Source organism: Schistocerca piceifrons, chromosome 2 (genome assembly GCF_021461385.2).
Source record: "Schistocerca piceifrons isolate TAMUIC-IGC-003096 chromosome 2, iqSchPice1.1, whole genome shotgun sequence".
Taxonomy (NCBI): Eukaryota; Metazoa; Arthropoda; class Insecta; order Orthoptera; family Acrididae; genus Schistocerca; species Schistocerca piceifrons.
In genome coordinates this window covers 48,361,964-48,378,748 of record NC_060139.1, presented here as the reverse complement: position 1 = coordinate 48,378,748, position 16,785 = coordinate 48,361,964, and positions in this window count along the sequence as shown.

Genomic DNA, 16,785 nt, shown 5'->3' with positions numbered 1-16,785 from the left:
CGTTGTCAACACTAACGATATTTGACGTTTTTGACTCCCAGTGAGACACAGAACTATTTTAGAGATCACTGTAAGTTCAAGATGTTATTCCGAGCTGCTGGTGGAGAAAAATTCGGTAGCTGATGTCTCTTTGTGTGTAGTCAATAACAATATGTGTGGGGCTCTATTCCCAGTCAGCACTGAACTCTTCGTCATATTATTTCTAGTTCAAACATGCTCACATGTCGCTGCTGGTGCAACAAACCCATATTTAACGTTCGTTTTCTTTAGAATAAAACAGTCACAGGTGCCGGGTTGGAGTCCTGGGAAGGAAAAAATTAATGTTTCGTCTCGTCATTTCAGTTAAAACATCTAGCTACTGCCAAGAAAATGCGATATGTCACAGTTGATTGTGCTTCGATATCTATCTTATTAGGTTCTGGGTTCGAATGCCTGTCCAACACAAAGCTTTACCTCACGACATTTTAAGTAAGTTACTTAAGAAGCAATATTTAACATCTCCCGTAGTTCGTTAAGAGGGACAATAGGTGCTGGGTAGTAATTCGGGTCCGTTAAAAATGTTTGCGTCATGTAATTTAAAGTTGGTATTTGCTAATTGATACTGTCTAAAATCGAGGGATATCACTCTCTGTATGCCTAATCAGGAATGACTCTTAGTTTCCGTCAGTCATGAAATCGGCTTAGTCTGCATGACCTGGGTTTGAATCCATATGCAGAACGAGACGGTTCGTCGTGTCATTTGAAGTTCATACATATTCTCAACTAGCTGCTCGTGAATAACTTAAATTTTTAATGTCATTTTGTGTTAAATAATAAGTACGGTATGTTACTTTGAAGAGGAAATCATGAATACGACGAACTTACTACGTGCATTATTTCTCGCTTCCCACGCCCGGGTTCCCGGGTTCGATTCCCGGCGGGGTCAGGGATTTTCTCTGCCTCGTGATGGCTGGGTGTTGTGTGATGTCCTTAGGTTAGTTAGGTTTAAGTAGTTCTAAGTTCTAGGGGACTGATGACCATTGATGTTAAGTCCCATAGTGCTCAGAGCCATTTGAACGTGCATTACCTATCTGACGTAATAATGAGAGTGATAACATTGAGGCATGTCATTTATTGTAATAAATGTGAGTTTACAAGCCTTAAGGACAGTGTTACCTGTGATGAGGCGTTCCCTGGTGTTTGTAGTATCGTAGTATTACTTTACGTCTAGAGTTATTGCGATACAGCGCAGTGTTTTCTAGTGGTGACTTGTTGGAACCATTTTCAATAGTCAAACGACTGTACCAAGGAGCGATTAGAGGACCTGCTAGACAGCTGCATTATGTGGGATGCATGCGAATCAGGCGAAATGCAATTCAGGTCGTTCGGATACTTTTGAACACGACTGTACATCAGCTTGATCCTGCTTATTGTGTTCAATTCCTCGTGCCGCTCTTCTATTTCTACTCCTCAAATTTTCCTAATTTTCAAAACTTTGCTTCCTAAAAATGTGTCCTACTAATGTGTCCCTTCTTTATATATGGTTTTGCCATGAAGCCCTTATCCCCAGTTCTATATAATATCCTTTCACATCCGATGCAATCGAATCTTCAGCATTCGTCTGTAATATAACACATCGAAAATTATACTCTTCCTGCCTGTGCTGCGTATCGCCCACGTTTTGCTTCCAAACAGGCGGCCAGTGTGGCCGAGCGGTTCTAGGCGCTTCAGTCTGGAACCGCGTGACCGCTAGGGTCGCCGGTTCGAATCCTGCCTCGGGTATGGATGTGTGTGATGTCCTTAGTTTAGTTAGGTTTAAGTAGTTCTAAGTTCTAGGCAACTGATGACCTCAGCTGATAAGTCCCATAGTGGCTCAAATGGTTCAAATGGCTCTGAGCGCTATGGGACTTAACAGCTATGGTCATCAGTCCCCTAGTCCCATAGTGTTCAGAGCCATTTGAACCATTTTTTGCTTCCAAACAAATCTACACTACAGCACTGTAGACAAACCCTTTCAGAAAAGGCTTCCTAAGAGCTTTACATCTAATGTAGAAAAATTTCTCTTTATCAGAAACTCTTCTCTCGCTATCACCCATCTGCATTTGAAATCCTCTATACTTCGTCAATCTACATTTTTTTCTGCCTCAATAATGAAACACATTCGCTAAATTTAGTGATTCATTTCCTAATTTAAGGCTCTCATCGTTGCTTGATTTAATTCGGTTGTACTCCATTACCTTTGTTTTACTTTTGTTGACGTTCATCATGTTACCTCTTTTCAAAGTGTTATTTTTCTCACTGGATATTGGCTTCTAAAATCCTTAGTCTAGGTGTCCTCTGGAGAAATATTTATGTATACCAGAGCACGTCGAAGGTAAAACACAGATCTCTGAATGTCATCCCTGAGATTGTTGCACAATAACCTGATCGTCAGGAAACAACGCTGTCTTGCTCTAAGTTTCCGTCATCTCGGATGCACTACAGCCCTGACATGCTCCTTGTTTGATACAAATTTCTTCAGCTTGCAGTTTTATACTTGCATATTTTTTATCTGCAGGCTTATACACTCCTTGTGACATCCACAAGAAGGAGAGGATATCCCTGTTTGGTCATAACAACACACAAAATTTATCTCTTTGTCTCAATCAATGATCTTTCCGTTGTCAATGAATGCAATATGTAGTTCGATGCTAAATTCTCGTATTCCCTCAAACAGAATTTTGAAGGAAAATACACTCCTGGAAATTGAAATAAGAACACCGTGAATTCATTGTTCAGGAAGGGGAAACTTTATTGACACATTCCTGGGGTCAGATACATCACATGATCACACTGACAGAACCACAGGCACATAGACACAGGCAACAGAGCATGCACAATGTCGGCACTAGTACAGTGTATATCCACCTTTCGCAGCAATGCAGGCTGCTATTCTCCCATGGAGACGATTGTAGAGATGCTGGATGTAGTCTTGTGGAACGGCTTGCCATGCCATTTCCACCTGGCGCCTCAGTTGGACCAGCGTTCGTGCTGGACGTGCAGACCGCGTGAGACGATGCTTCATCCAGTCCCAAACATGCTCAATGGGGGACAGATCCGGAGATCTTGCTGGCCAGGGTAGTTGACTTACACCTTCTAGAGCACGTTGGGTGGCACGGGATACATGCGGACGTGCATTGTCCTGATGGAACAGTATGTTCCCTTGCCGGTCTAGGAATGGTAGAACGATGGGTTCGATGACGGTTTGGATGTACCGTGCACTATTCAGTGTCCCCTCGACGATCACCAGTGATGTACGGCCAGTGTAGGAGATCGCTCCCCACACCATGATGCCGGGTGTTGGCCTTGTGTGCCTCGGTCGTATGCAGTCCTGATTGTGGCGCTCACCTGCACGGCGCCAAATACGCATACGACCATCATTGGCACCAAGGCAGAAGCGACTCTCATCGCTGAAGACGACACGTCTCCATTCGTCCCTCCATTCACGCCTGTCGCGACACCACTGGAGGCGGGCTGCACGATGTTGGGGCGTGAGCGGAAGACGGCCTAACGGTGTGCGGGACCGTAGCCCAGCTTCATGGAGACGGTTGCGAATGGTCCTCGCCGATAGCCCAGGAGCAACAGTGTCCCTAATTTGCTGGGAAGTGGCGGTGCGGTCCCCTACGGCACTGCGTAGGATCCTACGGTCTTGGCGTGCATCCGTGCGTCGCTGCGGTCCGGTCCCAGGTCGACGGGCACGTGCACCTTCCGCCGACCACTGGCGACAACATCGATGTACTGTGGAGACCTCACGCCCCACGTGTTGAGCAATTCGGCGGTACGTCCACCCGGCCTCCCGCATGCCCACTATACGCCCTCGCTCAAAGTCCGTCAACTGCACATACGGTTCACGTCCACGCTGTCGCGGCATGCTACCAGTGTTAAAGACTGCGACGGAGCTCCGTATGCCACGGAAAACTGGCTGACACTGACGGCGGCGGTGCACAAATGCTGCGCAGCTAGCGCCATTCGACGGCCAACACCGCGGTTCCTGGTGTGTCCGCTGTGCCGTGCGTGTGATCATTGCTTGTACAGCCCTCTCGCAGTGTCCGGAGCAAGTATGGTGGGTCTGACACACCGGTGTCAATGTATTCTTTTTTCCATTTCCAGGAGTGTATGACTTCTCTGCATTGTTGATACTCTCTAAACGTTGCTTTGTCTTCCAGCTAAGATGTAACATTATCTTCTGTTATTAAGTTTTCCATATACTTTATACACTGACAGAAAAAAGATCGAAACATAAAAAATAATTAAAGTAGATTAATAAAATTTCGGGAATACATTTGCGTAGGAAATATATTGAAGTGTTTTACATTGCAGAATCACCGGTTAATGTAAACACGAGGTACGCCATTGCAAATTTGCAATGCAGGTACATTAATAACCAGTGTGATGGGCAGACTGTTGAGTGCAGGCATCCAAACGTGCGAGTATTGTATTGTACAGGCGGTGGATGTAAGATTGTGGGATGTGGCTCCATGTCTGTGGCACTTGGTGGATCAATACAGGGACGGTTAGTACTGTTTGTAGATGACGCCGGAGTTGTCGTCCGATGATGTCTATATGTGCTCTATTGGACATAGATCTGGTGATGGAGCAGGCCAAGGATACATGTCGACGCCCTTTAGAGTATGTTATGTTATAATAGCGATAAGTGGACGAGCGTTATTGTGTTGGAAAACACCGCCTGGAATGCTGTTAACCAATAGCAGCACAACTGATCGAATCACTATACTGACATACAAACTTGCAGCCAGGGTGCGTGAGATAACCACGGCAGTGCTCCTGCTGTCATATGGAACCGCACTCTGGACCATAACGCCAGGTTTAGGTCCAGTGTGTTTAGCACGCGGACTCTTTTTCAGTCCCTCAACCGACCTCCTTCTAACCAATACATGGCCATCAATGGCACCGAGACAGTATCAACTTTTATCGGAAAACACAATAGACTTCCAGCCTGTCCGGCAAAATGCTTTCTCTTGACATCATTGAAGTCGCAAGTGGCGGTACTATGTTCCTAAAAGCACTAATGGATTTATTTTTAAAAGTAAACATCCAAGAATAACATAAACTGGAAAGACAAAATTTCGATAACCAACTGGTCGCAAACGCCTCGAAAGGGCAACAGTATAAAACCACTTCCTTTTCGTAAAGAATATTAAATGAAGTAAAAAATACATTTACATTAGAAACAGCAAAACATACGATAAACTGATTATGTCTCAAATCTCAAGTCATTGCCGTGGTAGTAGCCAAAATTAGTGACAAATGTGGTTCACATTTATGATGATAGAGGTGGTGGCAGAGGCGACGCCACTAGCAAAAGTTCCTTCTTCTCTACTAAAATTGGACGGCGGTTGCAACTACGACCATACTAGCAACCTTCATTAAATTTTTCAGTCATGGTGCTCAGGCATCTTTAGCAAGATCACAGTTAACAAGATATACAATCACTTATCCTGTAACAGAGACAACTCGTTAATTCTCCAGTAAAAATTTACATACTCGTACTGCAAATGCAGAAGTTCCTCTTTCGTTTTTTTCTGGTAGATACAAACAGTTTAATAAACACAGCTCGAGCTGGTGGTACTAGCCTACACGTAACTTTAGACGTGCATCAGAAATAAGGTACCTAGCTTCAACAGTTTTCACTGACGATAAAGTACAATTCGTAAATCAGAAGAATTACATCTCCATTCTCTACCCTTAGATTCTAAAATCAGTTTGGAATAGTGACAACCACAAGCCCACACACATTGACAGAACTGGCCTCAAGTAGTACCAGGCAAACCTTCATAAACAACACAGTTATATACATAACAACGGGCTACCAGGATACGGAGTCAAAATAGCCACCACACGACACCAAGTGACGTGCACACTAATCGGATGCTCATCGTGATTTTTCGTAAAATACAGCGCCCATTGATAAACGCTTGCTTAGGAGCGGCGAGTGAAGGATGTAACAACGACTGTTTGCTGTCGGAAACCCACGGGTATCATCCAGTAGTCACCACCGCGTCCAGTCCTCGCAAAGGTCAGACCGGACTCCAGCCCGGCACCACAATGGACACAAACTGCTTTCAGTTTCGGTAGCAGAGGACTCGCCGAATATTGTGCGTCCTGCCGAAGCAGCTTTCAACGTGCTATGTCCACGGCTGCGAAGAACACTAGGCCCCGCCAAATCCGCAGTAAGCAAAGGCACCACTCTTCCCAATGGACCACGGTAGACGCTTGGCCACAACAACACGCCGCCTAACTTGTGCTCTTCACCTCTTCTCCAGGTCGCCGCAACCCTTAACTACCTTCTCGTCCGACCTGTCCTCTACCGGCGACAGTAACGCTCCATGCGCTCTTGCGGCCGGAAGGATTTCAAATCCGCGGAAATTACGCCAAAGTAAAGGCGGACGCACGGCACAAAATCTATGGCTTTTCAGGAGCGGCATGAGCACAGCCATTGTGTTAGCTTCACTTCTCACAGCAGCTTGGAACTCAACAGTGATTCCTTCCACTGACGTCACTCGATTTGTTACATCAAACTCTGCAACACTCCACGGCCGCGGTCAGTAAATGACATCTGCTTGGTAATTGTTTAAATGTCGTTCTTACTCGCGTTCCCATTTCACAGTCATATCACCAATAGTCGACTTCGGCAGCATCAGAAGGAGTGAAATGTCCCTGATGGATGTGATTCTCAAGTGCTATCCAACGACTAGGCTACGTTCGAGGTCAATGAGCTCTCTTGTAAGAAATTCAAATTCAAATGTCATCTGAGGTCATCAATCCCCTAGAACTTAGAACTACTTAAACCTAACTAACCTAAGGACATCACACACATCCATGCCCGATGCAGGATTCGAACCTGCGGCCGTAGCGGTCGCGCGGTTCCAGACTGTGGCGTCTAGAACCGCTCGGCCGCTTCGGCCGGCTCTCTTGTACGACCGACCAATTCTGCAGTTATTCCTTCTCTACTGACAACCTCCTTTTATACTGGTATCTAGGGGTTAACTCCTCTTTATCACATACTAGATGCGCTCTTCTCCCATTTTCTTTAAAACAATCGTTATAAATGATTAAAATGTGGTCTGTGAAAATTTTTTCGATTACTTACCTTTCTTCTTCCTTTCTCCCATTCCAAACTCATTCATTGCTTTTTACTTGCCCTCCTTTTCCTACTATAAAATTCCATTTCCTATCATAATTAAAATTTTCGACTTTCTCTGTGCACTGACTACTTATTTCGGCATATCGTACGTTCCAGAATGAATTTTCACTCTGCAGCATAGTGTCCACTACTACGAAACTTCCTGGCGTATTAAAACTGCGTGCCATCCCGATACTCGAACTCGAGACCTTTGCCTTTCGCGCGCAAGTGGTCTATCAGCTGAGCTACCCAAGCATGACTCATGACTTCCTCAGAGCTGTACTTCCGGCACGAGAGCTTCTGTGAAATTTTGAAGATAGATGAGGTGGTGGCGGAAGTAAAGCTGTGAGGACGGTTCGTGAGTCGTCCTTGGGTAGCACAGCTTTTACAGCACTTGCCCGCGAAAGGCCAAGGTCTCTAATTCGAGTCTCGGTCCAACACACAGTTTTAGTCTGCCAGGAAGTTTCATATCCTACATTGTTTTGAGTCTCTTCGTCATTCGTGGAGCTAGTAGATATACAGGGTGCCCAAAACTCTTGCGAATAATTCGAGTGGTTGTAGCGGGTATCTTGAGAAACAAATCTAGGATAGGAAACCGTGTCCGGAAACGTAATCCTAATACGCTACTGTGCCGGCGCACACACGGAAAAATGACCACTTTAGGCGGCCAAAATTCAAATATGTTGAATAATATGTGCCTTTATACTTAGAAAGACTTGTGACGTTAGGGTTGATGTGTATTCAGACTTGACAAGATTCTGAAAGTACCTACCAACCTAAAAGGTGATTTATAGGTAGCTAAAAATGAAAAAGAAGAATGAAAATCCAATTAGCATATTTTACTTAAAGTTTACAGACAGTAAGACAGTTAGTATCTCTCATCATAATCATCCATTGTTCCGTCGTCGTCGCCGTCATCATCATCATCATCATCCATTGTTTCTTCGTCACCATTATCTTCAAGCATTTTCACAACAGGTTCTTCTAACATTAACAGTACGTCCTTAGGAAAGGATTTTCTTTTTTTAATGTGCCTCCTCCTCTTGGACGCAATGATAGGATCTGAAGCTATCAGCATCCAGTGGACAATATGCGTATTGGTATGTATTCTTGAAGTTTTTCTTGCATGGAAAAGTCTTAAACCTTATATTCTTTCGGACTAGATTCCAAGACATCTTCTGAAAAAAGCCCCATAGGCTAAGGTAGTTCCTGTATTGTGTCTGCACCATGTATTAGCAGCTTGTGCACAGATGCACTCATTTTGCACCACTTGTACGTTTCCAAACAGGTTTCTGCTGTTTCGAGGCAATAATTTTTAAAATTACTGTAATTAACATTAAATCCGCAAGACAAAACGCTTAGGATGTTTGCAAATCTTTGTATAATTTCGGGCTCTAGACCTGTTATAGTCGCAGATTTCGTGGGCTCTGCAAGAAATTTTCTTGCAGTCTTCCCGTAATTGGAGTTACCTCCTCCTTGCATGGACTGGTCTACCACTAATCGCATTTCACAATAGAATTTAGTGGTTATTTCTTCTTTTCTTCTTTTTATATTTTCTTTGGCTTCTTTACCTGTTGCTTGCCACTGCTTCAGTTCCAATTTATATGATATATGTAACAAGTACTCGTAACATCTAAGATATGAGTGTAAAACAGATATCCCACACTTAAATGAACTAGTTGTAGAATAATCCATTAAATTGCTGGCATTAATTAATGGATTATTCATTACGCCGCGAGAAGTTGAAAATGCACATAGTCGTAGAATATAGTTTATGGAAAAGTAACTCAAGGTTGTTGAGTTTTTTGGGTGTTGCCCTGCACACATTAAACGCTTGTGTTGACGAAGTGTCTGTGAGTACATTACACGTTTTTCCGTCCATCATTGTACATACAGCACGATGTTTAAATGTGTAAGATTTATCCCCAAGGGTCACCTCAGTAGGCTACAAACTTGAGATTTGTTCCTCAATTGCTTCGTACCGGAGTTTTACGGACTCCTTTGTCTCCTTTTCAGTCTGCAGGCGAATGATGCGATTATATCTCGACGAAGAAGGACTCGGGTTTTGCCAGAAAATCTGTTTACCATCCGTTGTGACCTCTGACATTTGCAATGGAACTATAGCACATAGATTTATGTTGGTATCTCCATACAGTGAGTTGTTGCAACACATTTTTTGTAAATGGAATGTCCACCACTACCGTCAAGACCCCACTTGTAGATGACTTCAGTTGCTGCGTTTGCAGTGTGACCATGGTGTAACAGAAGTACATGCTGCTGTACATGAGCAAGTCTTTTGATTGTGTGGTCCAAAATATCTTGAACTGCAATTTGCACTTCGGTCTCCGTGATTGTTATGTTACTCGGGTAACATTGCTTCTTTGTTTGTGCTATGACATTATAAGGTGGATAGATGTTCGCGCCTCGAGGTTTCACTCCTTTTTGCCAATGAATATAATCTTTTCCCATGCCAGAGTCAATAATGAGCGCTAAGGCTTCTTCTGGTAAGTAAGGCTTCATAATCGAATATGATGGCTTTTCGTGAATGTGTTTCATGAGTTTGTATCTGCGAGGGCTTGTGGTTAGGGCTAAGTTTACTACTTGTGCAGCTGTTCTTTTTCCACTCTTATTAAGGCTGCTTTGAGCAGCAGTACACAAAAGCTCTGGGGTTGACTCAGTAATAATTGGTTGCGCTATTCTTCGTTTTGATCGTTGAGAGCTCCCTTCAAAAGATTTTGCAGGTTTTCCTCGGGGGTTTTTTCACGTGTAAATCTTTGTTTGTAGTTGTAGTGCTTAGAGCTGACAAGACAAAGTCATTTTTTAACCATTCTGAATTGTATTTGGTAAATCGTTGCATATGCGAATTGGATTTTTTCCACTTTTGTAGCAATTGTGAGACATACACTTTTAAAATTGACTTAATTTTACATACACTGTCTTTTGGCTGTTTATATCCACTAAATTTATTCAATATGTGAGTCGTTAATCGTTCTATACACTTAGGCTGTGATTGTTTGTAAAAGTTATCCTTTTTTAACAATAAAACTAGATCCATTTTCCTCATATTTCATTCCGAGTGACTTGGTCCACTCCGACTATCTGTAAAGAAAAGAGTCTGGTGTCACAATACTAATAGTCAACAAATGCACAAGTGTAAATACTTAGGACAGAAAGCGGTACTAAGCGGAACTTTTTTTGAAAGTCTAAGGAAAAATGTTTTTTTTGTAAAATCGTCATTTACCATTAACAAGGGTAAAAAAAATGAATTGTAACGTTGTCTATTTAATGAACACACCTGTGGCTTCCACCTCCATAATAAATATTGAGTTTTTCGCATGAGATGATCAAAAAATTCACGTTATAATAGTTTCGAGTTTCGAATGCAACTTGCCTGTCAGACCCCCACACGCCATTATTATCAACATAACTAAGGATATTTTACGGCAGTGCGATGGACCAGTTACTCGAGGTGAAGAATACAAGGACGTTTAGACCTAATCTATAAGTGTGAAAATCGATTTTTGGCCGCCTAAAGTGGTCATTGTGCCGTGTGCGCGTCGCCTGCCACTAGGCCAACCCTTCGTCAGCAAACGTGACTTTCTGTACTGACGGATCATAGGTGGAACGTCTAGCAGTGTTGTTTGTTTTTCAATGATCGCGACATCGCCACGAACGCCAGTGGAGAAGATGGAGCTAGCTTCTGCGTAGGAGGGTCTTGTCCCCTAAGAATACGATTGCCCTTTACCTCCGTGGATGACCCGTTCGGACACGAGTTTCCGTCATCTGCTTATTTTTCTCCTGAAATCCTCTACAATTTTCAGAGTTTATCGATACACAGGAGAAAAATAAACTGCAGATGTAAACCCGTATCCGAAACAGTCACCCACCAAGACAACAAACACGTCATCGAATTCGTAGGTGACAGTGCACGTGTGCATAGCAGCTAGTTACATCTTCTCCACTGGCGATAGCGGCAATCAGTCTCGACCACTGAATAATAGGCTACACAGTGACACGTTTCGCCTGGGGTCCGTCAGCGTAGCAAGTCACATTTGTTGCCGAAGAGGGAGCGTAATGGCAGGTGTCGACGCCTGTAACTTCGACGCTCTGTAGCGTTGTTGGATAACGTTTCCGGACACGGCTTTCTATCGTCGATTTGTTCCTCAAGACAACCTCTACAACCCCTCCAAGTTGATCGTAACATTCCTGGAACACCCTGTATACTGTGTCACACATGTACTTGAATAAAGAGTTGCTGCAGCTTGCAGTCAACTAACACCTACACTCTTCCAGAAAGCCTATATTACACACGTGTCATATAGGTTCTGGCAATCGCTAAGAACGAAGAGAATATGTGATTATGAACAACGAGAATTCGAAGTTAAAAACGGAGACAATATGTAACACCGATGTTCATTATAATGAAAAATCTAAAGCACCACTGAATGTGATGTATTTGTTTGCGTGTGACCTACCAGCAATTGTACGAATCACTGCAAGTTAAAGCAGAAGTATCAGGCTCCTAAAAGGCGCGAGATGGTCTAATAATGCGAAAAACATAACAAAAATTCTTTGACTGAATCACCAAAGTAATACTCACTCGCTTACCTCCTGTGAGGCCTGAAGAATAATTCTGGACGAGGTTGTCCCTACTGCTCTTACTGTAGACATTTGTCATCATGATCTGATTTCATAGAAATCATGATCAATCTCTGAAATTCCCTTTGAGGCTTCAACGGAGCAATGTATTTCTTAGTGACAAAGTCAGGGTTCTTTTGTTTGACAGTCCACTTGCTGGATGTGTAAAACATGTCTAACTAATCCCTTCATGCAAAGTTGTGGCATATTTCAGTACGTAGCATCATATGCCACTTCACTGTGTATCTGACTACCTGTGTGTCATAACGAAAAACAGCAACTAGAATTTATCTTAGAATAGTATAGATTCGGACATGGATGCATTTACCTCTCTAGAAAAGATAGATAGAGCTGCATTCTGAGCATCCATTGTCTACTGATCTAAGGTGTGGTTAAGTTCGCTCCCAGCGTTAGGCTGTCCTGTCACGTTCGAAAAACCTTCCTCTTTCTGTGTGAATACAAAGAACTACGATAGGAAGTACGGATATCCTCAGACACTTCGTAACTAAACGTACAATGTTTAAGGAAACCGAGACCATTTTTACAATAAAGAAAAATCACTGTCTGGGTCACTCATTATTTTCTTATATATTTTTGCATCCTCAAGAATCCTTTTCATAGCTAGTTTCGGAAATGAAGATGAACTGTACATCAGGGTGAAAACTCTTACCAAAATAAAAGAAATATGTTTTATAATCTGACGAGAGTCAGAAGACTATAATGCTGAATGAAGATAATTTTGTATATAATAATAATGAATATCCGAAATACAAATATTTGTTTACTACAGCCGAATTACATTTTGCTTCACTTGGAGTACGAGAAAATACGTGTATGTATTTCATTTTATACAATTTTTGGTATTATAGAGGTACGTAGTGCCTGTTTTCACAGTTTTTTCTTCACTGCTAGCTAGTTACTTTGTTAGTTCTTTATATTTTTCTTAGATCATCAGAAAGATTCTTTTGTCGAAATGATGCGGAGTGAGTCAGTATACAGAATATGTTTACATTAGTGAATATATTACTTTTAATCCTAATCATGCAACTACATTTAAAAAGTAAAATGTTTTATAGGCGACTAGTTTTTAAAAAATGATATAGAAGAATTGCTCCAAGGTGTAACCTCCCCACAGAAATTTAAAAGACAGAAATAATAAATGAATGGTAGCCAAGCGTAACCTCCCTAGCAATTAAATTTACTGACAATAAAAATGAGAATCGCAATCTGACTCAAGGTGTAAGCTGTCACGAAAATGATGAAAAACAATTCAATGCTAATGAGACTTCAGTGACAATGTAAACTCAATGAAACCAAAATATCGGTCTTTGGCCCTGTGCAAAAATCAGAATTAATTTCTTACCTCAGTATAACTGCATGTCAAAGTTCTGCTCTTATTGTTGGCCGCCACTTGGAGGAAATTGATTGCAAAAATTTTGAATTTAAGGGAAGCTTTTCTTTAAGGAATATCAAGGGAATATTTCTTTCATTAGAGAATTCTTTGTTAAAAAAATTGCTTTGAAAACCAAAAATTATTATTGGGGCGATTATTGCACAAATTAGTTACAGTTAATTTACATTATTAGCTGAGCGCATTTGAAAATAATATACCTCATCCTGAACCTTGACCAGAGTGCCATGTCGACGCCCGCTGACTCCTCACACACAACCGTACCGGGCTGCTACTACCGACAGACTGCACTGCTCACAGACTGCCCACTAACTACTGCTCGCAACTGTACTGCACGACTACTACTGACAGAGTACCGCTCGCAACTCTCGCGCGGTCAAGCGCAGACTAGCCACGATAAATGGCTCTCTGGTCAGAGACTCTGCAATGCCTCGCCATCGCCGCCACACAACATACGTGTTTCATAACCCTCCACTGGGGGGGCAAAAATTTGGCAGCGATGGTGAGTCATTTGGACTTGCCAAGCGCGGCAAAATTTTTCTTTAATTAATAAACTTCTACAATTTACAGAATATTTAGATACATGAATTAAATGTTGTGCACATGCACCGAGTACAAAACATTCCAGACAAAGACAAGATATGAGTACAAAACATAGTAGCAAATCAGAAAACTGAATATACAAATTATTTGACAGATAACAAAGTGCACACGCACTGAAAAAATTCTTTAGCACTTTCAGAACAAATAAACAGAATGGCAAAAAAATCATGTTGACAAGTGACATGAGTGCACATGCAATGCAGTTGAGAACATATCAGCAAATGACGAAATGTATATACAATGAGTAACAAATGACATAAGTGCATACGCACTGAAGTATTGAACATACTGAATGAGTACAAATCATATTGAAAAATGAGAAAAGTGCACAGGCACTGAAGTTCAGTAGAAAACATATTAACACATAACATAAGTGCACATGCACTGTAGTTCAGAACATATCATCAAAATAAAAATGTATATACAATATAAAAGACAAGAGTGCACATATACTGTACTTCAGAACAAATCGAAAAAAATGTCTTTAGCATTTTTCACAACAAATAAACATAATGGCAAAAAAAAATCATGTCGACAAGTGACATAAGTGTACTCGCACTGGAGTTCAGTAGATCGGAAAAAAATGTATATCCCATGAACATAAATAATGTTAGCAAAAAAATGATTTTCACTAATAGGATAGGAAAGGGAAGGATTGGAACATGGTTGTAGCACTTTAGGTTACACGAAGCTGCACTAAAAGTCCATATCTTTCCACAGAAGTACAACACCAAGTGACACAATTTGAAGTTCTTTCCCCATCAGAATTTATCAGCGTAGCCAAGACACTGAACTGTCGTAGTAATGTTTTCATTTTGGCAGTACATTAGGTACACCAAACAATGGGACCATAATAACATCTTCATCGCTCACGGTGGTGGACAGCATGTCGTGTCAACACCACGCTCTTACAAGGCACACCAACGTAGAATTAGTGCAAAACCAAATATAGTGCTCCATGATCACTAGGATAGACAGGACAAAATGGATATTGCAGTAATCCAGGGTAGTTAGGTCAGTAGTGGAAGGACATTAAGTCACATAACAGTCTTCATTGAGAATTACAGTAGTAGTTTGCGGCATTCATAGCCCAGTTATTGAACATTTCTGTACCAAGTATGTAGTATTACAGAATAATGTTCATAAAATTAAATTATTGGCATCATGGGTAATCGTATTACAATGAACAGTGGCAGTCCTTGGCCAGTTACAAAGCATATTTAGTATGACAGAATAATGTTTATCAGAAGTCTTAATTGAAAAAGAGAGTCAATTATTGGCCTAGCATTAACATAGTACATTGAGTGATACAAATTATTGGCACTCATTGGCCATTTACCAAAACATGAAAAGTCAACATTGAAAACAAGAGCTAATTAATAGCATAATTATTAACGTAATTCATTTAGTGACATTAATTATTGGCACTCATTGGCCAGTTACCAAAACATGAAAGGTCATAATTAACTTAATTAGATTAATTATTGGCACTCAGTGGCCAGTAAGTATTGAATAGTATAAAACATTGTTCATCATTCAGCATTATTCAGAACTTTCTTAAATGAGTAGCATTATTTGAAACTGGTGATACACACCATTAAGAAGTCATGATTAAAAATCAGTTAATTACAGTCATAGCATTAATAATCATGGGCATTATAAGTAGTCTCATTACAATAAACAGTGGCAGTTATTTGCCCATTACAAAGCATTATTTTATATATTTTTTTTTTGTATCATTAAGAAGTCATTACTGAAGTGACATACTATTCACAGCTGATCAGTATTATTCAGAATTCTCTTAAACTAGTAACATTATTTGGGACTGGTAATACATTTTGTTTTTGTGCTAGCAATGCATTGCTTTGGGTAATTATAAGGGAAAGCAAGAAGAAAAAAATTTGTTTCTGGTTTGTTGGTATAAATGAAAATGTGTAACGTCATCCATCATAAGTCAGCTGTGGCAAGATTATGAAACAAGTGGAGTATATGTAAATACATTCATAGATTTAATGAACAAATGCTTATAGCACATTAATCTCATAAATAATTTCTCCTGCTAAAAATATATAAAAATGGATTATTAAGCTGAAAAGAGAAATGCATTTTATGCTGAAAAGTAGTGAACTTCGAATTAACAGATAGTGAAATGTGTACAAAAAATGTGTTCCATAGCTGTCCTTTCCAAAACCTTCAGTCATTATACTGTGCAATATAACAATTGCTGTCAAAACGAACTGCAACAAATACTTAAATAACTACATAGCCTAAATATAACTTCAACATTATCCTCATCTGCAAAGAAAACTTCATTATCCATATCATCAAAAACTCCATTATCATCATCACCTGTAAAGAAAAACTTCATTATTCATAGCAGCATATTCTTCATCATTATTCATCAGCATTCATTATCATCTGCAAAAAATCACTTCATTACTCATTACACAACTATTCCTTATCCCTAGCATATTTCATCACTAAAACTAAGATGTGTAGTTCTGTCTGACAGCCTGCATCAATCACCTTGTATTCTGATAGAAAAAAATAGTTAAGACTGCTATTCTACGATGAGTATAGTATATTCTTGTTAATGCTTGTTAATCCTGATCCATTTACTCTTCCTCATAACGTTATTGCATCTCCTTTCGATCATTCCGTAGGTGAAATTCCCATTTCTATTGAATTTATTTCGTACACGCATCATTTCTTTCTGAAATTGATGAACAGAGATTAATGTCTTACATTTAAATCATATACTCATTAAGTAATGACTGGTTTAATGGTGACACAATTAAGCATACAGCATAACATGACAGAAAACGTAATATGTCAAAAGCATAGACAGTGTTCAAAGGCAAAATGTACAGAGAATATCACAATGCAGCGGCAAAAAATGTAAAACAGTCACGATCTTGAGATGTCATAGGGCAACAAAAATGTCAAAGTCAACTGGTGAGTGTTATATCTT